We start from the raw sequence: 27,353 nt of genomic DNA, 5'->3' as shown, positions 1-27,353 counted from the left end.
GCGATCTTCTACCACCTGCCAAAAATTCATAAGCAACTCATTGATCCCCAGGTAGACCCATAGTGTCTGGGGTAGGGTCCCTTACAACAAAATTGTCCCAATATGTTGACAATATTTTGAGACCGATGGTGCCTTGCCTACAGTCATACATTAGAGACAGTACAGATGTAATTACACAATTGTCCGAAATTGATTGTAGGGACGAATATATGTGGATTACTCTAGACGTCTCGTCACTGTACACATCCATTCCACGCGTTTTAGGATTACAAGCAGTCGATTATTATTTTAAGAAGACTAATTATATAAGCCAAGAACAAAGGGAATTTATTAAAGAGAGTATCAGGTTCATTTTGGAGAAAAATTATTTTCTATTTGAAAGTGAATTTTTTCTACAAAAAACAGGGACCGCCATGGGTACGAAATTCGCACCAAATTTTGCTAACTTATATATGGGGTGGTGGGAGGAGATGTATATTTTTAAAGAGAATCCTCTCACACCCCATATAGTTAAAAGGTGTCAATTTATGGATGACATACTAATAATTTGGCGTGGCCCGGAAAATAGTTTAGTGGATTTAGTGACATACGTCAATCATAATCTATTAAACTTGAAGTTCACCGAATCTCACAGTAAAGAAAACATAACATTTTTAGATTTAAACCTGTCACATAGAGACTGTAGGATTATCACAAGTTTGTTTAGGAAAGAAACAGACACTAATGCATATCTACATGCAGAAAACGGACACCATTACAAATGGATCAAAAATATCCCGTTCGGGCAGTTCCAGAGAGTAAGGAGGAACTGCACGGACGAGGATACATATATAAAAGAGTCTGAAGTCCTAACTAACAGGTTTCTAAGTAAAGGGTATGATGCTTCAGTGATAAAGAATGCATATACAAGAGCAAAAAACCTCAAGAGATCGGATTTATTGCAGAAAAAACAATGTAAGAAACCAATTAAGGATCAACCTCTATTTGTCACAAAGTACAATAGGGCCTCAAGACAGATAGAAAAAAGTTTTGCTAAACATTGGCCAATTATTTTACAAGATCCTGTACTAAAAGAAATCTTAACAGATAGACCTAATATAGTGTTTAGGAAAAAACAAAATCTAAAGAGTATTCTGGCTCCCAGTAAATTAAGTGAAAATGAGAAGAAAAGAAATTGGTTACAGAGAAATTCAAAAGGTTTTTTTAAGTGTGGCAGGAGAGGTTGTTTGAGCTGTGCACATTGTGATATTAATAATACAAATTTCTCATCCCTAAGAGATGAAAGGAAGACTTATGAGATTAAAGAATCTATAAATTGTAAGAGTACTTATGTGGTTTATTTATTATCTTGCTCATGTGAGAAAATGTATATAGGAAGAACCAAAAGGAGCTTGAAAACACGTTTTAGAGAACACTTGGCGAATATTGAGAGAGGTGTTTCCACATGTTTGTCCTATATTGGTGATGTTAGCAGAACATTTGACAAAGATGTCATAACGACATCGAAACGTTATGGATGTAATTGCTTTTTAAATCTATGAATTAAAAGTTGTTTTTTACTAAAGACCAGTGAGTGCCTTCTTGCAAATGAGGAATGGATACAATTTATATGAAGTGCACCCTGGCAGTTGTGGTAATGTAAGACTGTGCTTATCTCTCTTTGGAGGATATATATATATATATATATATATATATATATATATACAGTAAAGTAGAACTGAATCCAACGGACAGCCTCCGTTGTTGAAAGTGATCCAAGAACAGCCGGCACACAGGAAATTTTTCAAACTCCGATTTATTCAACAAAAGAGAAACCAGACGTTTCGGCTCTATCGTGAGCCTTTCTCAATGGTATACAGACCGGATAATGTGAACCTACAAACACCACCCCTAAATACCCACCAAACACTAAGTGATAGCCAATCAGCTTGCAAAGTGGTGCCGCTCCCTCCCGCGCACATCAAACACACCTGGACATCCGAAAACAGCTGATTCCCAGCACGCGCGTCACGACGTCATCACGGCATAGCGCGCTGTGTGGGAATGTCTGTGTCACAGGTATCCATGGAAAACTCTGGGTAAACACATACCTCCGGTTGCCATGGTGATGCGCGCGGGACGTCGCAACAGCAGCCAAACACCTGATGGGCACAAATGTACAGTGACATAGTGATGAACACAACAAGGGCCTTAGACAAAAGCCCTACTTATAGCATAAAACCAGGTATCTATAATACTAGTAATAGGGTAATCAACCACAATTTATAGAAAATGGCTAGTAAAGCTACAAGAACCAATGATTCAACATATATCACAGCCCTCTATACCCACTATGGTATCAGGGCATGTGGGGTGTAGCTAACAACTAGAAAAAAAGGCTCAAAAAATTAACATAGTATTGGCATCATACTCAAGAGGAGTAGGTAGAAACATATTACAACAGGATGACTCCCATAGTGTCCATGATTATTTGTAACAGCAGCCAAAGTCTATATTGGCATTCAATCCTCGGGGTGTTACTGTGTCCAAGGTGAAAATCCACCGGGCCTCCAGTTTCAGCAATGCTTGTCCTCTGTCCCCACCTCGCCTATGGCGAGGGACATGATCAATAAGAATTACTCGCAGTGAAGCAACACTGTGGCCCGCTTCCGCAAAGTGGCGTGCCACCGGCTGTTCTGACCGTCCCTTATCGATGGCCTGACGGATCGCCGTCTTGTGATTGGCCAGATGTTCCTTGAACGGTGTCACAGTTTTTCCAATGTAGTATTTGGAACATGGACAAATAATAGCGTAAATCACAAAATCCGTTGAACAGGTAAGTCTGTGTTTAATTTTGTACCTCTTATTATTGTGAGGATGTTGGAAGGTGGTCCCTGCTAGGAGGTTGTTGCATGTGACACAACTGCCACATTTGTAGCAGCCCGGTTTTCCTCTTTTCAGCCACATCTGTTTTTCATAGCAGTGTATAGGGTCGCTTAACACCAGCAGGTCCCTCAGATTACTTGCCCGTTTATACACCACCCTTGGTTCCGGCATATCCTTGAAGGGAAGGCTTGTGTCCTTGGACAACATAAGCCAATTCTTGTTAATCACTTCCTGCGTGAGCCTCGATCCTGGGGTGTAGGTGGTTATAAAATTCCGTCGTTTAGGTTGTTCACTCCTAATTCTTTTGGTGGTGGCCAAGTCCTGAGTTAAATCCAGTGCCTTACATCATTGTTGTTCTATCAGCGTTGGGGGATAGCCCCTCTCCAGGAATTTTTCAGACATTTCAACCAGCTGTTTTTCCTTACGGGAGTCATCCGTGTTGTTGCGGACCACCCGCAGGAGTTGAGAGGAACTGACACCTTCTTTTTGGAATTTGGGGTGAAAGCTATGGTAGTGGAGAATAGAATTTTTGTCGGTCGGTTTCTTAAACAAAGTGGTTTCTAATCTATATCCCCTCGCAGTTCTGACCTTAGAAATTTCCAGATCCAAAAAGTGGATTTTGTCCCGGCTGTGTTCCATTTTGAATCTGATGGTTGAATCAAGGGAATTCAAACCACTAACCCATTCAACAAGACTCTCTGATGTGCCATTCCACACCGACCGACAAAATTCTATTCTCCACTACCATAGCTTTCACCCCAAATTCCAAAAAGAAGGTGTCAGTTCCTCTCAACTCCTGCGGGTGGTCCGCAACAACACGGATGACTCCCGTAAGGAAAAATAGCTGGTTGAAATGTCTGAAAAATTCCTGGAGAGGGGCTATCCCCCAACGCTGATAGAACAACAATGCTGTAAGGCACTGGATTTAACTCAGGACTTGGCCACCACCAAAAGAATTAGGAGTGAACAACCTAAACGACTGAATTTTATAACCACCTACACCCCAGGATCGAGGCTCACGCAGGAAGTGATTAACAAGAATTGGCTTATGTTGTCCAAGGACACAAGCCTTCCCTTCAAGGATATGCCGGAACCAAGGGTGGTGTATAAACGGGCAAGTAATCTGAGGGACCTGCTGGTGTTAAGCGACCCTATACACTGCTATGAAAAACAGATGTGGCTGAAAAGAGGAAAACCGGGCTGCTACAAATGTGGCAGTTGTGTCACATGCAACAACTTCCTAGCAGGGACCACCTTCCAACATCCTCACAATAATAAGAGGTACAAAATTAAACACAGACTTACCTGTTCAACGGATTTTGTGATTTACGCTATTATTTGTCCATGTTCCAAATACTACATTGGAAAAACTGTGACACCGTTCAAGGAACGTCTGGCCAATCACAAGACGGCGATCCGTCAGGCAATCGATAAGGGACGGTCAGAACAGCCGGTGGCACGCCACTTTGCGGAAGCGGGCCACAGTGTTGCTTCACTGCGAGTAATTCTTATTGATCATGTCCCTCGCCATAGGCGAGGTGGGGACAGAGGACGAGCATTGCTGAAACTGGAGGCCCAGTGGATTTTCACCTTGGACACAGTAACACCCCGAGGATTGAATGCCAATATAGACTTTGGCTGCTGTTACAAATAATCATGGACACTATGGGAGTCATCCTGTTGTAATATGTTTCTACCTACTCCTCTTGAGTATGATGCCAATACTATGTTAATTTTTTGAGCCTTTTTTTCTAGTTGTTAGCTACACCCCACATGCCCTGATACCATAGTGGGTATAGAGGGCTGTGATATATGTTGAATCATTGGTTCTTGTAGCTTTACTAGCCATCTTCTATAAATTGTGGTTGATTACCCTATTACTAGTATTATAGATACCTGGTTTTATGCTATAAGTAGGGATTTTGTCTAAGGCCCTTGTTGTGTTCATCACTATGTCACTGTACATTTGTACCCATCAGGTGTTTGGCTGCTGTTGCGACGTCCCGCGCGCATCACCATGGCAACCGGAGGTATGTGTTTACCCGGCGTTTGCCATGGATACCTGTGACACAGACATTCCCACACAGCGCGCTATGCCGTGATGACGTCGTGACGCGCGTGCTGGGAATCAGCTGTTTTCGGATGTCCAGGTGTGTTTGATGTGCGCGGGAGGGAGCGGCACCACTTTGCAAGCTGATTGGCTATCACTTAGTGTTTGGTGGGTATTTAGGGGTGGTGTTTGTAGGTTCACATTATCCAGTCTGTATACCATTGAGAAAGGCTCACGATAGAGCCGAAACGTCTGGTTTCTCTTTTGTTGAATAAATCGTAGTTTGAAAAATTTCCTGTGTGCCGGCTGTTCTTGGATCACTTTCAACAACGGAGGCCGTCCGTTGGATTCAGTTCTACTTTACTGTATGTATTTACTCTGCCGAGCACCTGGTGGATGAATATCTGGCGAGTGCCGTTTCCCACGAACGATTTATATATATATATATATATATATATATATATGTATACAATTTCTAATGAATTTTATATGTGTTAATGGATGTGATACACACATTTATAACAAGAATAGGGCACCAAATGTGTGCATTTTTATGATAAGAATTGAGCACCAAATGTGTGCACATTTGTGTGTTATCGCATCCATGTGTGTGTACATATATATATATATATATATGTATATTACGATAGGTATATGTATGGATATATGTATACATATATATATATATACACATCTGTGGTCTTATAGTCACAACTTTTTAATAATTAATTAATTTTTAATTTTTGGTTGTTTAGGGAAATAGGTTATAAATAAATATTTATATTTTATATTCATATCAAATAAATATTTATATTTTGTATTTTATAGATGGTGTTGTTTAGTGTGGTTTACACATATTTTAATGTATTTTTGGCTCTATGAGACAAAGAAATATATGTAGAAAGAAGTTATTGTTTTTCTATGACACATACTAATATATCACGTGGAAATATTTTGGGAGTCTCTTAAGGATTTCTTTCTGTATGTGTATATTCATCCTATATTTTTGCATTTATGCATTAATTAATTAATTGGTTATGACATTATATTTGATTTGTATATTAATTATGTGCATTTTCAAATATTTAACGTTTATGCATATTAATTGCTTTTTATCTATATATCATAAACAGTGGAAAAGTCAAAAAAGGCGAGTCAGGGCAAGCAGGAAAATTTAAAACTTAACGTTTATTGCCAGAAAAAAGTCAAATAAAACGCAAAATTTGCAAGCAGTATAGGTCAGAATGAGCTTGAGCAGCAGCAGTCTTACTTGTTTCGGCTCCTGCCTTACTCATAGACTGTGCTGCTCAAAGCTCACAGGCCTCTTAAATTACAAAATCACTCTGACATCATAGGCAGCATTCAAATAGTTAACCCTTACTTAACCAAAGCAGAAGTATTATGGAAACAACGTCAATTAATGTGACATGTAGTTGGGCATATTAAGTTAGAAAAATAAGAAAATAAATGAAAGCCTATAAACATATGTAGCACTATCAAACTGTATTGTTAATCAATAAAAACTCATTACCAGTAGTATATAAGAAATACAATTCTTGATATATTAAATAGCATAACCTTCTATGTGGATAAAAAGTAAACAATACTGATCCTAGGTTGTCACTACAACTGAAATATATTGTACTAGATCTACATATGCAAACAAGATAAGCTTAACAACAAACTACCTATTAGTCTTACACATAGCAAAGACAATATTGACAATCTTAGGGTAGTCAAAAAGTAGGCCATAATTAAAGCCCTAGTATATCCTGATCATATATAGTCAAGTAAAGTTACTACCTTATATAACAATACCCCTAAAGGTCAAATAAACTATGTTGTAAAACTAATATGGAGTAAGTGTATATAATGTCACTAGTATTACAGATGTATAAAAAGAAATGCATAAGTGTAAGAATTAATATATGGCTCAACGCCAACAATTAATTAGATCATTTTGGATATTAAGTCCCTGTGGCATACGGGTCTTCACTTTAAAGATCCAGAATGCTTCGTGTGTTCGAAGCATCATGTCCTTATCACCCCCTCTCTTTGGGGTTCTGACCCATTCAATAACCTGCCATCTAAGTGAATCGGCATTTCCATTATGGCAATATTTATAATGCCTAGCTACCTTGAATCTGGTTCCTCTGACTTTACATCATTAATGTGTTCTTTAATTCTTTCTCTAACTTCCCTTCTCGTTTGACCTACATATTGTTTCTCACAAAGTTGGCATGTCACCAGATACACAATATGTACTTCGACAAATTTGTACAGGCATCCATCATAAAAACTTTCTGTGTACTGACAGACTGAAAAGTTTTACCAGGTAATGTAAATGAACATTCCTTACATCTAGTAGCACCACATTTATAATGCCCTTTACATTCAAGCCAGCTCCGACTTCTATCAGGAGATGTTTTAACCTCACTAGGGGCCAGCATATTGCCTATAGTCACATTCTTCCTAGATACACATCTGCATCCAGTCTTGACTGTCTCATATAGATCCTCATCCCCTTTCAGAATCGGCAAGCAATCTTTTATAATTTTAGCAATCTGTTCAAATCGATTACTATAATTCGTCCCGAAGATAGGATGTTTTTGCATTCCTTGTTTGTTCTTCTTACTCTTACTAGTATGTAGCATGGATTGCCTATCCATACTATCCACCATATTGTAAGCTTTGGTTATCAAATGATATGGAAAACCTCTCTTAGAGAATCTATCTATAAATTCTACTGCTGACTTTTGATACTCTTCCAAAGTGGAACAGTTCCGTCTTAGGCGAATAAATTCACCCTTCAAAATACCGAATCTTGTGTGTCTGGGATGCATTCTTTGCGCATGTAAAATACTATTTCCTGATAAAAGTTTGCGATGTAATTTAGTTATTACTCTATTATCTGAATTTAGTAAAGTTAAATCTAGAAATTCAATACTCTGTTTCTCATGAATACTAGTAAATTTCAAACCCACATCATTAGCATTAATATCATTAACAAAAACCTGACCTTCCTGAACTGTCCCTTGCCAGATAATGAGAAGATCGTCTATGTATCTCTTATACATCACAATCCTTCCCCTATGGCGGCAATTCTCTCCATATACATGGGATAGCTCCCACCACCCCATGTATAAATTGGCAAAAGCCGGGGAAAAAGTTGCCCCCATCGCTGTACCTCTCTTTTGGAGATAAAAATTGCCGCCAAAGGAGAAGTAATTGTGTGTAAGTAAAAAATACAAGACTCTAAGAATGAAACTCTTGTGTGTATCAATGTATCCAGTATAATTGTCTAGAAAAAAGGCAATAGCCACCATCCCTTTATCTAAAGGTATACTGGAATAGAGGCTTGTGACATCAATCGTCATCCAGGAATAACCTGGATCCCAATCAATCTTTTCAAGCATGACTAAAAGAAGTTTAGTGTCTTGCAGGAAAGAGGGCAACATTCTCACAAGGGGCTGTAATATATTTTCCATCCACCTCCCCAAGGGTTCTAATAATGACCCAATGCCAGACACTATTGGGCATCCCTGTACATTTTCAAGGGATTTATGTGTTTTGGGGAGGTGGTGGAAAATTGGAATTCTGGGGTACTTAACACTAAGATATACCCTGGTGTCCTCATCAATAATGCCCAAGTCACAACCATCATTTAGCATTTGTTCAAGGCTCTGTTTGAAAGATAAAGTGGGATCAAAACTCAATTTAAGATACACATCAGGATCATCTAATTGCCTAACAGCTTCTTGAACATAATCTAGTTTATTGAGGATGACAATATTTCCACCTTTGTCACTTTTGCGAATAACTATGTCCTGTTTGGATTTTAGCTTCTGAATAGCTTCCTGCTCTAATCTAGTGAGATTATATTGTTTATTCTCTCTACTTGAAAGTGAATCATGTAGTTTAACAAGTTCAGACTCAACCATTCTATGGAAAGATTCCAAATAAATACCTCTTTTTCTAGTGGGATAAAATTCAGATACAGGTTTAAATTTAATATTAACCTGTTCCTCTTTACAGGACTCCATTTCCAGACTTAAGAGAGACAAATAATCAGTGGCTTCATGGAAATAAACATCCACTCTTTCAGTTTGTAAATCTGATTGTTCATGATCTACAGTTTCCAGACTTCTGTCATCATCTTTGAAACATTTTTTTAAAGTTAGATTTCTAACAAACTTATTTAGATCTAAAATTGTATCAAAAAGGTTGAAATCTGTAGGTGGAACAAAACCAAGACCATATTTTAACACTCTCTCCTCATCTACATCTAGCATGGTATTAGAAAGGTTCAAAATAGTTAGGTCTTGTATTTGTTTTTCATTTTCTGCTGTTGTGTCTGTGGTCTCAACACATATCTGCTTGTTCCTGTGTCTGCCCCCTCTCTTATGTGGCCGCCTCCCCCTCTCGGATTTTGCTGGCCCCTTTGAAAAACCTGCATCTCTTTTGAGGCATTACCTACAGTTGGAATATTGGAGGGAGCTAACTGATATTTATTAACATTAGCTTTTGCTGCTTGAGCCGTGGGGAGATCCGCAGATCTCAGTATGCCACCCACAGCTCCCATTATATGCTGATTACTCTGTGCAAGACTGAATGTATTGTTACTATCATTAGACACACTAGCAGCAGTATATGTCCTAGTCTCATGTGTAGCTGTATTAGAACCCTCATATATGGCCATGTTTGTGCTCTGTGTCTCAGGGGGTATGGTAGAATAAACATTGGTATTAGTGTCTCTCTCTTCTCCAGATTCACCCTCTGTGTCAGAAAAAGTCACTCTCCTCCTGTTCCTTCTGTTCCTAGATCTCCTGTTAGGTTTAATCTGCTTCCAATTATACACAATATTTAATTTATGATCCAATGAGTCTCTTTCAAACTTCCCCTGTTTGTTAATATCCACTTCCAATTTAATTGTTGAAATAGTTTTATCCAAAATAGCATCTAACTGTACATAGTCCTTATGTCCTATGAATTTGTTCAATTCCTTCTGTAATTCTACAATTTCATCCTTCAATTGTGCATGTTGTTTTTCTTTATACATGATAATGATGCGCATAAGTTTTAGGGAGCAGTCAGACAATATACCATTCCAAGTATCCAAAAAATCATTATCAGCTATATTGACTTGGAAGGTGGGATGTTTTTTTATCCGTAAACCTCTTGGTATCATGTTAAGGGATATATATTTTTCCAAAAGCTTAACCCCTTAATGACCACAATGTACCCTGTATGTCACTGGTCGTTAAGGGTTTTTTCAAGACATAATAGCACAAGTCTAGCAAGAACACGCTATTAATGCCTTCCCTCCAGCAGGCTTTGTGGAATAGAGCAGTCTCAACGCTGGTGGCAAGACCGCACTATAAAACAATCAAGTCCCAAAAAAAGACCAGCGACATACAGGGTACGTCGCTGGTCCTTAAGGGGTTAATATCCCACCATAGTCTGTATTCCTTGACCAATTTATTCTCCATTATCTGAAAAATATCTCCCACATTCTGCATTTTCAAATTAGTTGAAAATAAATCCTAAATTGATGGTCTGTGTGCATCATAATCTTGCACTGCACGCAGTGAAAAGTAACTAGCTGGTTGCTGCATATTATCCATACTGCTTGGAACGCTCTCATATATTATGGCAATAGTATAACATTCAAAAATCCCACATCAAGGGAAAGAAAAGCGTTAAGTTAACCTGCTGAACACACAACTACTCTCTGTGTAGTAAGACACATTAAGCCAACAGTGTAGCTGTAAACGCTAAGGGTATGCAAATCAATTAACTCCTCCAAACAAAAAAGACCCTAAACAGCACTCTAACAGCAGTCCGTAACAATAATGTAAGCAATACAAGTGTATGCCAAGACTGGATGCAGATGTGTATCTAGGAAGAATGTGACTATAGGCAATATGCTGGCCCCTAGTGAGGTTAAAACATCTCCTGATAGAAGTCAGAGCTGGCTTGAATGTAAAGGGCATTATAAATGTGGTGCTACTAGATGTAAGGCATGTTCATTTACATTACCTGGTAAAACTTTTCAGTCTGTCAGTACACAGAAAGTTTTTATGATGGATGCCTGTACCTATGTTGTGTATCTGGTGACATGCCAACTTTGTGAGAAACAATATGTAGGTCAAACGAGAAGGGAAGTTAGAGAAAGATTTAAAGAACACATTAATGATGTAAAGTCAGAGGAACCAGATTCACAGGTAGCTAGGCATTATAAATATTGCCATAATGGAAATGTCGATTCACTTAGATGGCAGGTTATTGAATGGGTCAGAACCCCAAAGAGAGGGGGTGATAAGGACATGATGCTTCGCACACGCGAAGCATTCTGGATCTTTAAACTGAAGACCCGTATGCCACAGGGACTTAATATCCAAAATGATCTAATTAATTGTTGGCGTTGAGCCATATATTAATTCTTACACTTATGCATTTCTTTTTATACATCTTTAATACTAGTGACATTATATACACTTACTCCATATTAGTTTTATGACATAGTTTATTTGACCTTTAGGGGTATTGTTATATAAGGTAGTAACTTTACTTGACTATATATGATCAGGATATACTAGGGCTTTAATTATGGCCTACTTTTTGACTACCCTAAGATTGTCAATATTGTCTTTGCTATGTGTAAGACTAATAGGCAGTTTGTTGTTAAGCTTATCTTGTTTGCATATGTAGATCTAGTACAATATATTTCAGTTGTAGTGACAACCTAGGATCAGTATTGTTTACTTTGTATCCACATAGAAGGTTATGCTATTTAATATATCAAGAATTGTATTTCTTATATACTACTGATAATGAGTTTTTATTGATTAACAATACAGTTTGATAGTGCTACATATGTTTATAGGCTTTCATTTATTTTCTTATTTTTCTAACTTAATATGCCCAACTACATGTCACATTAATAGATGTTGTTTCCATAATACTTCTGCTTTGGTTAAGTAAGGGTTAACTATTTGAATGCTGCCTATGATGTCAGAGTGATTTTGTAATTTAAGAGGCCTGTGAGCTTTGAGCAGCACAGTCTATGAGTAAGGCAGGAGCCGAAACAAGTAAGACTGCTGCTGCTCAAGCTCATTCTGACCTATACTGCTTGCAAATTTTGCGTTTTATTTGACTTTTTTTCTGGCAATAAACGTTAAGTTTTAAATTTTCCTGCTTGCCCTGCCTCGCCTTTTTTTACTTTTCTACTGATACTTTGTAACAGACAAGCAAGTCTGTCGGCGGTTTGCGGGCACTCGCTGCAGCGATACACTATCTAAACTACTCTGACACAGCCACAGTGCTTTTCTGTGACGTATCTGAATGACGATCCATGTGGGAGGTGACAGACCGCAACCGGAAATCAACGCCTGAGCTCTGTATGCCGGAGAGCACCGGGACTGGAGCACGAGCTGTTTGAGTTGAAGGGCTATATTGGAATTAAAGGTACTGTCCACTTGACATACACTTGTATTGTAAACATTATTGTGACGGACTGCTGTTAGAGTGCTGTTTAGGGGCTTTTTTGTTTGGAGGAGTTAATCATAAACAGTGGCTTTTACTTATATCTAACGAATATATCTGTTTAGTACAAATAGGGGTTATATGGATTATTCAAAGATGCAATGTCTAATGCATTTGTAAACTAATTTTTGAAGCAGACTGTTTTTTCTATTTAGGTTGAAACATAATTTTTAAGCAGACCGCTTTTTCTATTTGGGTTGAGACATAATATCAGTAGCGTTTTTCACATGTGCATTGATTGCTTAGAATATATTTATTAGCGTAATGTACACATAGGGGTTTCCTATCCTTAACCAGCTGTTCGCAGATATCCAATGAGGAGCGACATCTTGGAGCAGCAGCTTGGACAAATAGACGGTTGAGACAGAGTGTGGGCAGCCTCTGACGAAGTAGGAAGACATCCTACGAAATGCGTTAGGCCCCGCCCACTGTCTTCACGCCACGCCACACACACCAGCTGTATGGGAGCCGGCTTTTTACCTGACAAGTCAGGTGCAGTATTGGCCTTTGGCGTGAACTTTTAAGAGACCTTTATTGGTGACTTTTTGCACAAACTTTGCTATTTTTCCTGTGGCTTTCTGTATATGCGGATCGTTCTGGGGAGGAAGCAAGTTGCTGATTGTCACTTGAAGCATTTGTTTGCTGTTATTGCTGTGTTTTGAACATACCTCATATGTTTGAGGGTTTGGAGGTTGAGTGTGTTATCGTTATTTTAATAAAAATATTTTATCAGTACATAAGTCTGCACTTAGAGGGGTTTGCGCATCCCTGTTCCCTTTTGTCTTCACTAGTTAATATCCAGCCTCCAGTGCTGTGTTATGGGGGAAGCTGCAACCTCGATTTGATACACTGAATCCCTAGGATCTCTGATGCAACATATCCTTTATTTCATTTCATTTTATTTCATTATATTTCATTCTAATTTATTACATGTGCCAATGAATTATTGAAATGTATTCTCTGTATAGAGGTCATAGCAATATATCACTTCTACACACACAGGGCGCTCTCATACATACACACCTTTTTTCGGTGGGTTTTTTGTCATATATAATTGAAGTTAATTCATTTCATTTATTTAATGATAGTGTAGGTGTAATTGTAATTTAGGTTAGGATTTATTTTACAGGTAATTTTGTAGTTATTTTAACTAGGTAGCTATTAAATAGTTATTAACTATTTAATAGCTATTGTACCTAGTTAAAATAAATACAAAGTTGCCTGTAAAATAAATATAAATCCTAAAATAGCTACAATGTAATTATTAATTTATTTTATAGGTTAGTATTTAGTTTTAAATAGGAATAATTTATTTAATTATAGGAATATTTATGTAGATTAATTCAAATAATATTGAAGTTAGGGGGGGTTAGGGTTAGGGTTAGACTTAGGTTTAGAGGTTAATAGATATAATGTAGGTGGCGGCGGTGAAGGGGGGCAGATTAGGGGTAAATAAATGTAATGTAGGTGGCGATGGGCTCCTGGAGCGGCGATTTAGGGGTTAAACAATTTATTATAGTTGTGGCGGGGTCCGGGAGCGGCGGTTTAGGGGTTAAACAATTTATTTATTTGCGGCGGGTTCCGGGAGTGGCAGGATAGGGGTTAATAACTTTATGTAGGTGGCGGCGGTATAGGGGGCAGCAGATTAGGGGTTAATAGGTATAATGTAGGTGGCGGCGGGGTCTGGGAGCGGCGGTTTAGGGGTTAATAAATTTATTAGAGTTGCGGTGGTGTAGGGGGGCAGATTAGGGGTTAATAAATGTAATGTAGGTGGCGGCGGGGTCCGGGAGCGGCGGTATAGGGGTTAATAAGTTTAATGTAGGCAGCGTTGTAGGGGGGCCAGATTAGGGGTGTTTAGACTCGGGGTACATGTTAGGGTGTTAGGTGCAGACACTTTCCATAGCAATCAATGGGATATCGGGCAGCAGCGAACATGAGCTCTCGCTGCTGTCAGACTCCCATTGATTCCTATGGGATCCGCCGCCTCCTGGCCCGGAATAGTGGCGAGCGTACCTGCTAGTTCTTTGATAACAAGCAAAAGTAGTCAGATTGTGCCGAACTCGCGTTCGGAAAATCTGGAGTGACGTAAGTATCGATCTGTGGCGGACTGAGTCCGGCGGATCGTATGTTACGCCACTATATTCTACTTTTGCTGGTCTGTAGGGCTTGATAACTATGGCGAGTCAGCCTTGCCACAAATACGCTGCGGAATTCCAGTGTATTTGCGGTTGACGGCTTGATAAATAGAGGTAATAGTATGTAAATATTCATTCCATAGATAGACAAACAAACACATAGTCAGTCATATATGTCTAAAAAGTTCTATTTTCTCACACAAATAACTGACATAAATGTCTCACATTTAATGAACACCTAGTTTTGAAGCACCAAAATGCATTTTGATTGAAAAAAATTGTCTTTCTGGTATGTTTTCTTTTTATTATTATTTGTAATGTAAAGTAACTTTCAACAAAACACATTTTAGTGGAATAAAAGCTAAGGTTTTTTTGTTTTGTTTTTAAATCTGAAAGCTATTGTATGTTCTTGCTCCCAAACAATCACCAAGATTACAAGTTGTGAGCTAAACCCAGTGTGTAAATAACGCAAAAAAATTAACGGTATCGCACTTTCCATAGCGCTGCCATAACAAGTTACAGAAAAACCTTCTTGTGCTGTGTGTTATGGTTCGTTAATCGCCATATCGCACAAAAGCTAAGGCCTGACTTTACGTGTACAATTTCTCCCATAGACATCAATGGAGAGAAAGTGTAAGAAAAAAATAACACCTGCGATCGCGGAATGGCGGGTTGGTAAATGCTGTTCACATGACATTGCTTTTCCTTTACAGACTATCTCCAGTTCCCAAATGCAGGCTCTCTCATGGATTTCTAGCCAGAATTAAACTACATGTCTTTGACCGACCACAGGGGTTTATTTCATCATCTTTTGGACCTATACCGTGTGGCTGGTGAACAGATGCTGTTTATACCTGGATACAGTTTGCTGGGCGACTGAGAGGTTCCAGCCTGCCTTGATTGCACCTGGAAGTGCGCTGTTCTGTGTAAGTCTGACCAGTAATCGTGAATTCTGTATTCAAAACTGTACTGGGCTATGGATTTTGTCTTATGTCACTCATAGGAATAGGGATTCTGGTTGCTGCCTGCTGGTTTCCATCTGAGTATCTCCCCTGTGGGTATACAGTGAGCTGGACCACTGCTAATTGATTCAGCCTGCATCATTTGCACCTTTGGGTGCTCTATCTTTGTGAGTAATATTTTACCTCACATTGTTTTATTATTGCGCAGACGTTACTAGGCCATATTGGCGTCTCTGTGTCTCCTTCTTCCTACACTTACAGTTTAACTACCTTCAAATAAATAAAAACCTGTGAAAAAAACTAAGATTAAACTATAAATTAACCTAACATTAGTTTATTAATTACGATGGGGAACTGGTGGTTAAGGGGTTAATAGGTTTAGTTTATTAGTTGCGATGTTGGGGGCTGGAGGTTTAGGGGTTAATACTTTATTATTGTGTTGGCAATGTGGGGGGCCGGCGGTTTAGGGGCTAATAGGTTTATTTTATTGTTGGTGATGTAGGTGGGCGACAGATTAGGGGTTAATAGGTTTAATGTAGTATTTGCAATGCGGGAGGATGGCGGTTTATGGGTAATAGGTAGTTTATGGGTGTGAGTGTACTTTGTAACATTTTTGTTATGAGTTTTGTGAAACATTTTTGTTTCGCAAAGTCCATAACTACTGGTCTCAGATCGCGGAATGGATTGTGGCGGTATAAGCTATAACGCTAGTGTAATAGCCGGTCCGCATAACCTGTAATATGGGAGACCTCAAAATTCCACACTCAAAAGTAATTTTTTGAGTGCGGAATGGAGAGTTGCATAAAGGCTAAAATGCTATTGGTATAGCCATACCGCCGCGACTTGTAATACGGAAGACCTGCATATGGCCAATTTTTCAGCGGTATAGCCGTACCGCACAACTTGTAACTTGCCTTTTTTGTGATGAGGCACTAAAACCTAACAGCACATACACATAACTTGAATAAAAGCTATTATGTTTATTTTTTATATTTTCAAATAACGACATGTAATAGTGAATATTAACCACAATTAAATTAAGTTATACTCCACACACAAATCTACACTTCACTCAGCACATAGTAAAGTGGTCAAGTTTTCATACATTTTATTTCTGAAGTTGACACAGGGAACAATAAAAAAAGTGTCACACTACTAAAAACATAACATATATGTTTAGCTACATGTGCATGCTATCTATTAATAGTGTAAATGTTCCTCCAAATTAAAATGCAGGGAGAGTCAAAATTCACATTGCTGCATGTGTGGTTGTAGGTATTAAGAGACCTTGATGTGGTCCAGGGCCTATCACTATTTGGCTAAATGCTATAATTAACTCTTCCTATTTGCTTTTAATCTAGCTGTGTGCATACAAGCCAGTGCAGGACTTTCTGTGTGCTGTGTTTATATTCTTATGTAATTTTTCCCATTGACTTTGCACCCAAGCTTGTCTGTCTGAGTTACTAGAGCAAATGCAGATGTCTGTGAGTGCTGATGAACACCAGGGCTGTAAATGTTGTCAGTAGCATAGAATGTGTACCCACTGTTGTTTGAGAGTGCAGTCCTTTTTGTGTTTTTAATATATGTCCTGGAGTGCAGAACATGGATTGTAACTAGGGATGGGCGAATGTTTCGCAACATTCGAAAAACGGCACGAATTTTAACACATTTGTTCGTTCGAATTGAATTTCGAATGTTTACATAACATTCTAACATTCGATTTTCGAATGTTCGGTTTCGAATTTTACGATTACATTCGAAAATATTCTTTTCGAAAAATTTGAATTTAGATTGTAATAGTATTTCTAATGTTTTTTCTTTAAATGTAATATTCGAATTATGCAATATTCGAATTCGAAAAATTCGAATTTAGATTGTAATAGTATTTCTAATGCTTTTTCTTTAAATGTAATATTCGAATTATGCAATACGTGTATTCGAATTCTAAAAATTTGAATTTAGATTGTAATAGTATTTCTAATGCTTTTTCTTTAAATGTAATATTCGAATTATGCAATATTCGAATTCGAAAAATTCGAATTTAGATTGTAATAGTATTTCTAATGCTTTTTCTTTAAATGTAATATTCAAATTATGCAATACGTGTATTTGAATATGAAAAATTCGAATTTAGATTGTAATAGTATTTCTAATGCTTTTTCTTTAAATGTAATATTCGAATTATGCAATATTCTATATGGAAACATTCAAAATGATATATTTGTATCTATTTATGTATCAATTTAATAGATTCCAGCCCTACCACATGAAATATTGAACTTCTGAATAGTATTTGTTAAATAGAATGTTAAATTTGAAATTTTGAATGTGGACATTCGATATAATTATAAACATTTGAATTCGAAAGTGACATTCGAAAACTGTAAATAACATTCGATTTTCGAATTTTTAAGAATATTCGTTCTTATCGACATTCGGATTTAGAATTCGAATTTCGGTAATAAAATTCGTTCTACATTCGAAATTCAAAAATTTACACATTTGCCCATCCCTAATTGTAACCTAAACATTTATTAATTAATTATCTAACATCCCTCATAGTGAGACCTACAAATTGTAGGTATCATCTAGTACAATCTACAAGGTAAACTATGAAATGAATGGAACAGTTTTTTTAACCTCTGATATTTAATGTTCTGTCACATGTGAACAAAAAGGATTTGTGACTTGTACATATTCACAAGCATTAGTGAACCTTATCACTTATAGGTACCATTGAATCTAAGCCATCAGCTAAATGTTATTTGAGGTAACATAATTGGTGAATCCAAGTTGTTTTAATTCCAATTCTTGGAATAAAGAAAACGACAACCATTCTCAATGATATGTTTCCATTTTTCTTCACCAAACAAAGGGCTAGATTACAAGTGGCACACTATTTAGCACTCCCGCTCAAGCGAAACATTCGCTAGAAGTAAGGTTTTTTAACGCATCAGATAAGTTGAAAGTAAAAAGGTTTTGCCTGAGTAGTAACCCGATGCATGCCAAAAGCTGAACTTTGAATATTGTGGCCACATTAACGTATTCCCTCTTAGACTTCAATGAAACACAAAAAGTGAGAAAAAAATGAACACTCTTACTTGTGTGCTAACCCGATTGTGTTTTCTCAAGTGTGCTAGCCCGAGTTAAAAAATTAATATTTCACATTCCAATATTCTTCACATAGCAGAACATGTTCTATTTATTCTTAAATATATATATATATATATATATATATATATATATATATATACTATACTATATATATATATACTATATTCAACCTTCCTTTCAAATGTCTCAAAAATCAGTCATGAGTCATCACTCAGAAGGAGAGATTAACGACTAAATATTGTAATACTGAATCAAGCCATGTATTGAGCAGTTTAAGAAAGTAACCAATATCTGACACATTTGGGCGTCCCTTCACTTCTCCAAAACTTTATTTGGTAGATGATGGAATATGGGAATTTTAGGACATTGTTCATATAGATACTTAAAATGTTTCCAATCTCTATCTAAATCCATAAGACCATCATCTAAAATGTTTCTCAATTATCTTTGCAATCTAGTGGTAGGACTACTGGGTAATACCTCATAAGCATCTTGATCCCCGAGCTGCCTTAGAGCCTCTCTAATGTACTCTTCTAGATCTAAAATGAATGTATTTCAACCCTTATAAGACTTTTTGATGACAATTGAGTCATTAGATTGCAATGATGTTATGGCTTCTCTTCCCTTGCCTAAATCATACCACCACTCCTCTATTAACATCTGTATCTAGATGCTCTCCCAAAAGGCTCTGAGGTTCAATTACTGAACAATGATCATAAAAAGTTAACATGTTCATATTAAATTTCAAATAACTATGATGCTCATTTTGGATTTAAAGTATAACTATTATTTGTAGAAAAAAACCTAGGTCCCTAATAGTCACGTCTTTTGCACATAATTATTTTAAATAATCAAGTTAAGTGCGAATGCATTTACTTCTAATTCTCTTTAAAAGAGTTTAATTTTGTGAAAGGGACAATAATAGTTCAAATGTAAGATCACAGAAACAGCATGTTTGAACATATGCCCAATGCAGAACACTAAAGTCCAATACAAAGCTCAAAATACATAAGTAGGTTGCAGTTTCAGAGTCCAGTGGACACTGGTGCTTGAATTATGCAGTAGAGGGTGAGGCTGTCACAGGATACCAGGTAAGTACAGCAGATACAGCTGGTGAGAGGAGAGTTGTCCCTGTCCCTGAGAGTTGACCCAGCTGTCACAGGTTGGATACCCAGGAGGTACTGTTGGTGAGACTGTCAATGAATAGATATAGGTTTTGGTTTCCTTTGCCTCTGAAGTCTGTTCGACTTCAAGGCTGGCCAAGAAAAAACCTTTATTCCCATCTGCCATCTGTTTATTTACTTGTACATCCCTAACATTCTGTATTGGTTACATATATTTCTGTTATTCATTTGTCTAAGAGTTGTTCTAGGTCAGGCTCCAAATTGTGATGTTACATCATTAGTCAAAAGCTGATTTATTGAAGATACCATGGTAATGGGAGCTTGAGATCTTGTCACTGATGCTTCTAGCTCCTCCTCCCTCTCCGATTGTGTACACTGTATTGAGGGGTTAATGTTTCCATATAAACATAAGAAATCTTCACAAGATAAGATTTCATGCAAAGATGATAATCCATTGTTGTCAGGTAATTCAGGTTGAGTGTCAGAGAACAATAAGCACAAAAGGAGCCATTCTAAGTGTAGTATATTGTTAAATACCCTGTGCACTTCTGTTGCTTAAGATCCTGCGCTGTGCTGTTCTCCTACAATTGGAACAAACCGTAAATGGACCATTGGGTGTAGCCAGGGTGTAGAGAAGGTGACCTTTTAAGCTTTCAAACCGCTCTTTCTCCTCTTACACTGTTTATTAACTGTGTTAGAAACTTTATGGCTAATTGTTTTGATATTTCTTCATAATTTATTTCCATTTATTTCTATGAGATCTATGTCTATAATTTCTATACTGTATTGTTGGAATAAACCTTACTTTCTCTCAAAAATTTAGATTGCTTAACGTGATGTGTGCCTTATTTTATACAACATCATGCAACATTATCAAACTCTGCATAATCAGTACATTCAGGATATTTGTTCAATTCAATCTGTAAAATAGATTGGTTTTCTTTTCTCCTCCAACATCCTATTCTTATCTTATTTCTATACAATATTATCATAACAATTAATCTAAGAGAACATTTCAGTTAAAACTGAATTTCAAGGTGTTATAAAGTCCATGTCATTGACAAACAAAGTTGGAAATTTATGAATGCAAAGCGTCATATTCAGAGCACAAGATTCATCCTTAATCCATTTATACAGTATAGATTATTTAATTTGTAGCTTTCCACGGTGAAAAACAAGTCAGTTAATTTAATGTTAGACGATATTAAAAAAAATCAAGCTCAAAATCATTCACCTTCTGCAGCAAAAAATACAGAGTTTCCTAGTCTGTGTGCACACATATACATACATACATACACATGCATACAGTATATACATACATGCATATAGACTTATACACATACATATGTGCAAACGTAAATACATACATGCATATAGACGCATACACATATAAATCCACAGACAAACATATAAACATTTGAGCCCTTCCCAATCCAACACCTTGTCATATGCAAATCACTTTTCAAACATTTTTTTTAATAATAAACATATATTTTACATTTAGTATGTATATATATTTATATGCTAAATATTTTAATATATTTTACATGTATTTTGTAATTATTTTATTCTACGATTTTATTATTTTTGTCTGGCACACAAATATGCGCACCCAAAAAATGTGATCCGTGCTAGCATTCTCTGGTAAATCTCTTTTACCATTCACTTGTATTACCAGATTGTGCATCATTATGGAGAGTTTACTATGCACTATAAATAGCTTGTAATCTAGGTCTTAATATTGAAACATAAGGATGAACTGTTGGGCTGGTGGGTACGTGTTTGCATCTATGGGAATAAATTAGCCATTACTTTTTTGGATGTAAGCCTTTATGGCAATATTGTTAAAAAAAGGGTAGTACTATTTATCTATAAAACCTATTAATAGAAATTAGACATGTGAATCAGCAAAAATGTTTTAACTCTTTCAGATTATCCGACTTTGGTTAGGCATTACATTAGTTTTGGATAAAAAAAATTTAACAATCATTGATATCTTAATAAAATTCGTTAAAGCAAATTAAATGCCTAAAATAATTTTGAACCTGATTTGAACAGCCAATAGGATTTCAGTAGCTCTCATATTATTGGCTGTTTTGAACAGCCAATAGGATTTCAGAAGCTCTCATCCTATTGACTGATTTGAATTTGAAGAATCAAATCAGCCAATAGGAATGCACGGTACATTTTGAAATGGCTACCTTGCAATAAACTTCAGTGTATGGCAGTGACCGTATGAAGAGGACGCTCAGTGCAGGATGTCTTCGCCGTCAAGGTTAGCTCTCGGCCGCCCGGATGAAGAAAGAAGACATCCCCGAGCTGTATGAAGGTGTCACCGCCTGGATGAAGACTTCTCACCGCCTGGATGAAGATAGATGTCCGGACTTCAGGAACCATGAGTAGATTTTATGGGTTAGTGTTAGGGGTTTATTTTTTATTTTTTGGGGGGGGTTAGATTAGGGCTCTGGGCAAATTGTAAAAGAACTAATTGCCCTTTCAAGGGCAGTTAAAAGAGCTGAATGCCATTTTAAGGGTAATATCCATACAAATGCCCCTTTAGGGGCAATGGGTAGTTTAGGATTTTTTAGAGTTAGGTTTTTTTTTTTGGGGGTTAGTTGGGTGGTGGGTTTTACTGTTGGGGGGACTTTGTATTTTTTTACATGTAAAAGAGCTGTTTAACTTAGGGCAATGCCCTAGAAAAGGCCATTTTAAGGGCTATTGGTAGTTTATTAAAGGATACGGGGTGTTTTTATTTTGGGGGCTTTTTATTTTTATACAGCTATTAGATTAGGTGTAATTGTTTTTATTTTTGATAATTTCATTTATTATTTTTTGTAATCTTAGTGTTTATTATTTTTTGTAATTTCAGATTTTTTAATTGTTTTCGTAGTGTTAGGTTTTTTTAAATTTGTAATTTAGATTTTTTAATTGGTAGTTTTTTTATTTTATTAGAATAGTTATGTTAGGTTAATTTATAGTTTAAACTTACGATTTTTTTTATTTCACAGGTAAGTTTTTATTTATTTTAAGATAGTTATATTGTAATTTTAATTTAAAGTTAGGGGTTAATAGTTTATTTTAGTGTTTTGGCGATGTGGGGGCTGGAGGTTTAGGGGTTTATAGGTTTATTTAGTGGCGGCGATGTGGAGGGCTGGAGGTTTAGGGGTTAATCATTTTCTTTAGTGGCGGCAATGTCAGGGAGCAGCGGATTAGGGGTTAATAGCTTTTATTAGTATCGGCGATGTCGGGAACGGCGGATTAGGGGTTAATAAGTTTATTTAGGTGTCGGTGGATTAGGGGTGTTTAGACTTGGGGTTTATGTAAGGGTGTTAGGTTTAAACGTAACTTTTTTTCCCAATAGACAACAATGGGGTAGAGCTACAGAGATTTTTCATTCCCCACTTCAGGTGTCAGGTTTTTTTTCTAACACTATGGGGGAAAGCGTGCACGAGCACGTCAAATCAGCCCTTGGATTTTGTCCAGTATGGAGCTTAACACACCATAATGCACAGCACAAGGAGGCTTTTCAGTAACTTTTAATGGCAGTGCTATGGAGAGTGAAAAAATGCAACTTTTCTGGAGTTAGTTTTCACCCTGTTTAGCACAAAACTCGAAATCTAGGCGTATGTGATTGCGTATGGATTATGGACTGTGTTATGCCATACTCTAGCACAAACACTTGCTCTCAGGGAGAATTGTGTATAAACTAAGGATATGGGAGACGGGTGGCTGATCCTGCAAAGAAAATTGACATATATTCTGACAATTCAGTGGTCCCATGCAACTTAAGCCTGATATTTATGAAAGGGACAGTCTAGTCAAAATTAAACTTTCATGATTCAGATAGGGCATGCAATTTTAAACAACGTTCCACTTTAATTTTATCATCAAATTAGCTTTGTTCTCTTGGTATTTTTTGGTGAAAGCTAAACCTGGGTAGGCTCATATGCTAATATCTAAGCCCTTGAAGGCCACCTCTTATCTCAGTGCATTTTGACTGTTTTTTACAGCTAGACCGCTCTAGTTCATATGTGCCATATAGAAAACATTAAAAAGAACATAAACATTGGTGGGATGTAGAATTTTTGAAAAAATATATTGATAATAAAATATTCCAAGGGGTTTACGTATTCTGAAAAACTGTCCTTTTAAGAATAATGATTCATTTCTTAAAGAAAAGGAAAATACATTAAATGAGGGTGCCCTAAAACTTATGGACCATCTGGTTAAATATAGACAAAATCTATTGATTGAATTAGGGACTGAGATAGAAAAGATCCAACAGGAGTTCGGCATTGATTTTAACTTGTGTTACACACTTTTATTAAATCTATCTCCAAGTAAGCTTGGTAGATTTTTAAAGTAAATTTTGAGTCCTGGATGGTGATTTCTTTATCACACTGATCACCTGGGGGGGACAGTACTGGCAAAGCACTTGCTGCAGTTTAGAATCCACTTGTGACTGTGGATGAGCTAGCTGTGGAGTTCATGATATCCCAGACTGCTGCATTAGCACTTTGAGATAAGTACAACCATTATGTGAGTATCCTTCATTAGGGGGACATATGTATGAGGGGACCTGATACTTATAATATTGTGCCATTGGAGCACCCTTATTTAAATGTATTTGATACTAAATTTATTTTGTCATCTTATTTAAATGGCTTAAATAAACAAGTTGACAATATTTTTGTGTTGTGCTATTCTTCTACATGTCTTAATAAAAATATTTGACATGATTCCTGTGTTTTATTTTTACATATGTTTTACTAAATTTTCTTTACAAGAAGCTCCCTAGAACACGTACTAAAAAACTGCCCAAGTGGGAAAGCCCTTGACGGGAGGCGTCTGGGCTGCATATTTCACAGGAGAAGGGGGGTATAACATTTCTCCCTCACCGAAAGTCAAAACACGCAGGTTACGCATGGAAGTGGACCCTTAAAATAAGAAAAAGGGAAGCATAAGTAAAAGGTGGAGGGCTCACAATCGCAACAGTGATAAAAGTAATCCCGCAAGTGAAACCCCCGCTGCTAGGGGAGTAACGGCAGTGGCATATTTCATGGAGAAGGGTAATTTCCACCCGGCAGAGTGTAGCAGTGGAAAGACATAGCCACCAACCAGGCCCAAGGAAAACAACGGTGATAAGGAGAAGGGAGGCCCTGGAGAAAAGGCTAGGATGAGACTTTGCTTGAGTCTGATAAGTAGAAAGTAACAAGCATATAATATTGACTGTTATTGAGACTGCTGCCCCATTCTAGAGGGGGGAAAGAAGGAAAAAGCTAGAGAAGAGAAAGGAAAAAAAAAAACTTTTGACTGTGGGGCTTAAAAGAAAAAGGATAAGCTGATTATTGTCTTTTTTTTCCCTCTCTTTTATAATTATTTTTTTTAAGATACCCTGGGCAACAAATATCCTATAGACTCTGGAAGAATGTTTAAGTTGTCTAATATTTAATAGAGAGTCCACGGTACATTTTTTCAGGGAAAAAGGGGTAACAGGTATTTCAAGAAGGAGTAGGGGACAGGGGGAGCGAGAGAGAGAGTGGGGAGTAAGAGAGGGAAGAAGAAGAGAGGGGAGTGAGAAAGGATTTAGATCAGTAACGAAACCAGTATATAAGTGTATGAATGGATAAATTCCTGGGGGTTAACAAGATGGCAACTAAATATAAACAAAATGAGAGAAGACAGAGAGGTTCCCCTGAGGTATTAAATGAATCAATAGAATCCACCCCCAGCAATAAAGACACACATCAGATTGTGCAACAGATAAGTTCATTATTCCCTCCCAAAATGGAGAATTTACAAAAGGGTTTAGATGCTATTTCTGGAGAGATTAAACAGATCTCATCCAGGTTCACAGAATTGGAAGGAAGAGTGTCAGATCTTGAAGACATTTCTTCAAACCAAGCTAATGCAATTGAAAATCTTATAAAGCAGAACCAAGTTCTCCATCAACGCCTTGAAGACCTTGAGAACAGGTCAAGGCGAAATAATAATAAAATTGGGGTCCCTGAAACCATTAAGTCAGCAGACTTGATACATTTTGTTGAAAATATCCTCGCAAATCTTTTAAAAATTCCTGCAGGTATTCTTAAAGGTAGTGTAGAGCGGGCCCACAGGATTGGCCCAGAGTACCAAGAAGGGAATACACGTGTACAGCCTAGACAGATTACGGTTAAAGTGTTAAATTTTCAAACAAAAGTTGTCATTTTACAAGCATACAGAAAGAACTCTCCTCTCATATTTGAGAATTCTAAGATTTTGATGTTTCAGGATTACTCAATGGAATTATCAAGAAAACGAAAAGAGTTTTCCCCATTGTGTACTATTCTGAATAAGGAAGGTATAAAAGCTTTCTTGTTATACCCAGCTAAACTAAAAATTTTAACATCTGAAGGTCCAAGGTTTTTTGAGTCTCCTCATGAGGCTAAGGAATTTTTGGATTGTAGCTCAAAGACCATTTTGTAGAAATATATTTACTTTAATTTTTTTTCTGATGTATTGTTTTTCCTTTCTCATATTAGGTTGGCAATGCTTTGAATTTATGTTTCTCCAACATTGGTGTGTCCGGTCCACGGCGTCATCCTTACTTGTGGGATATTCTCTTCCCCAACAGGAAATGGCAAAGAATCCCAGCAAAGCTGGTCACATGATCCCTCCTAGGCTCCGCCCACCCCAGTCATTCTCTTTGCCGTTGCACAGGCAACATCTCCACGGAGATGGTTAAGAGTTTTTTGGTGTTTAAATGTAGTTTTTGTTCTTCTATCAAGTGTTTGTTATTTTAAAATAGTGCTGGTATGTACTATTTACTCTGAAACAGAAAAGGATGAAGATTTCTGTTTGTAAGAGGAAGATGATTTTAGCAGACAGTAACTAAAATCGATTGCTGTTTCCACATAGGACTGTTGAGATGAAGTAACTTCAGTTGGGGGAAACATTTAGCAGACTCTTCTGCTTAAGGTATGACTAGCCATATTTCTAACAAGACTGTGTAATGCTGGAAGGCTGTCATTTCCCCTCAGGGGGACCGGTAAGCCATTTTCTTAGTCAAAAACAAACAGAATAAAGGGCTTATTATGGGCTAAAAAACTGGTAGACATTTTTATGGGCTAAATCGATTGCTTTATTTGTGCATATTATTCAAATTTAGGCTAACAATTGACATTTATAATCTTGGGGAACGTTTATAAAACGGCAGGCACTGTATTGGACACCTTTTTCAGTCAGGGGGCCTTTCTAGTCATAGACTGAGCCTCATTTTCGCGCCATTAATGCGCAGTTGTTTTTTGAGAGCAGGGCATGCAGATGCATGTGTGAGGATCTAAGAATCTCTGAAAAAGCTTTTAGAAGGCGTCATTTGGTATCGTATTCCCCTCAGGGCTTGGTTGGGTCTTAGCAAAGACTGTATCTGGGACTGTATAGGGGTTAAATTGAAAAACGGCTCCGGTTCCGTTATTTTAAGGGTTAAAGCTCTGAAATTTGGTGTGCATACTTTTAAGGCTTCAAGACACTGTGGTGGAAATTTGGTGATTTTTGAACAATTCCTTCATACTTTTTCACA

This window comes from Bombina bombina, chromosome 4 (assembly GCF_027579735.1).
Source record: "Bombina bombina isolate aBomBom1 chromosome 4, aBomBom1.pri, whole genome shotgun sequence".
Classification (NCBI taxonomy): Eukaryota; Metazoa; Chordata; class Amphibia; order Anura; family Bombinatoridae; genus Bombina; species Bombina bombina.
The sequence above is the reverse complement of the archived record's forward strand: the minus strand, read 5'-3'. Positions refer to the sequence as shown.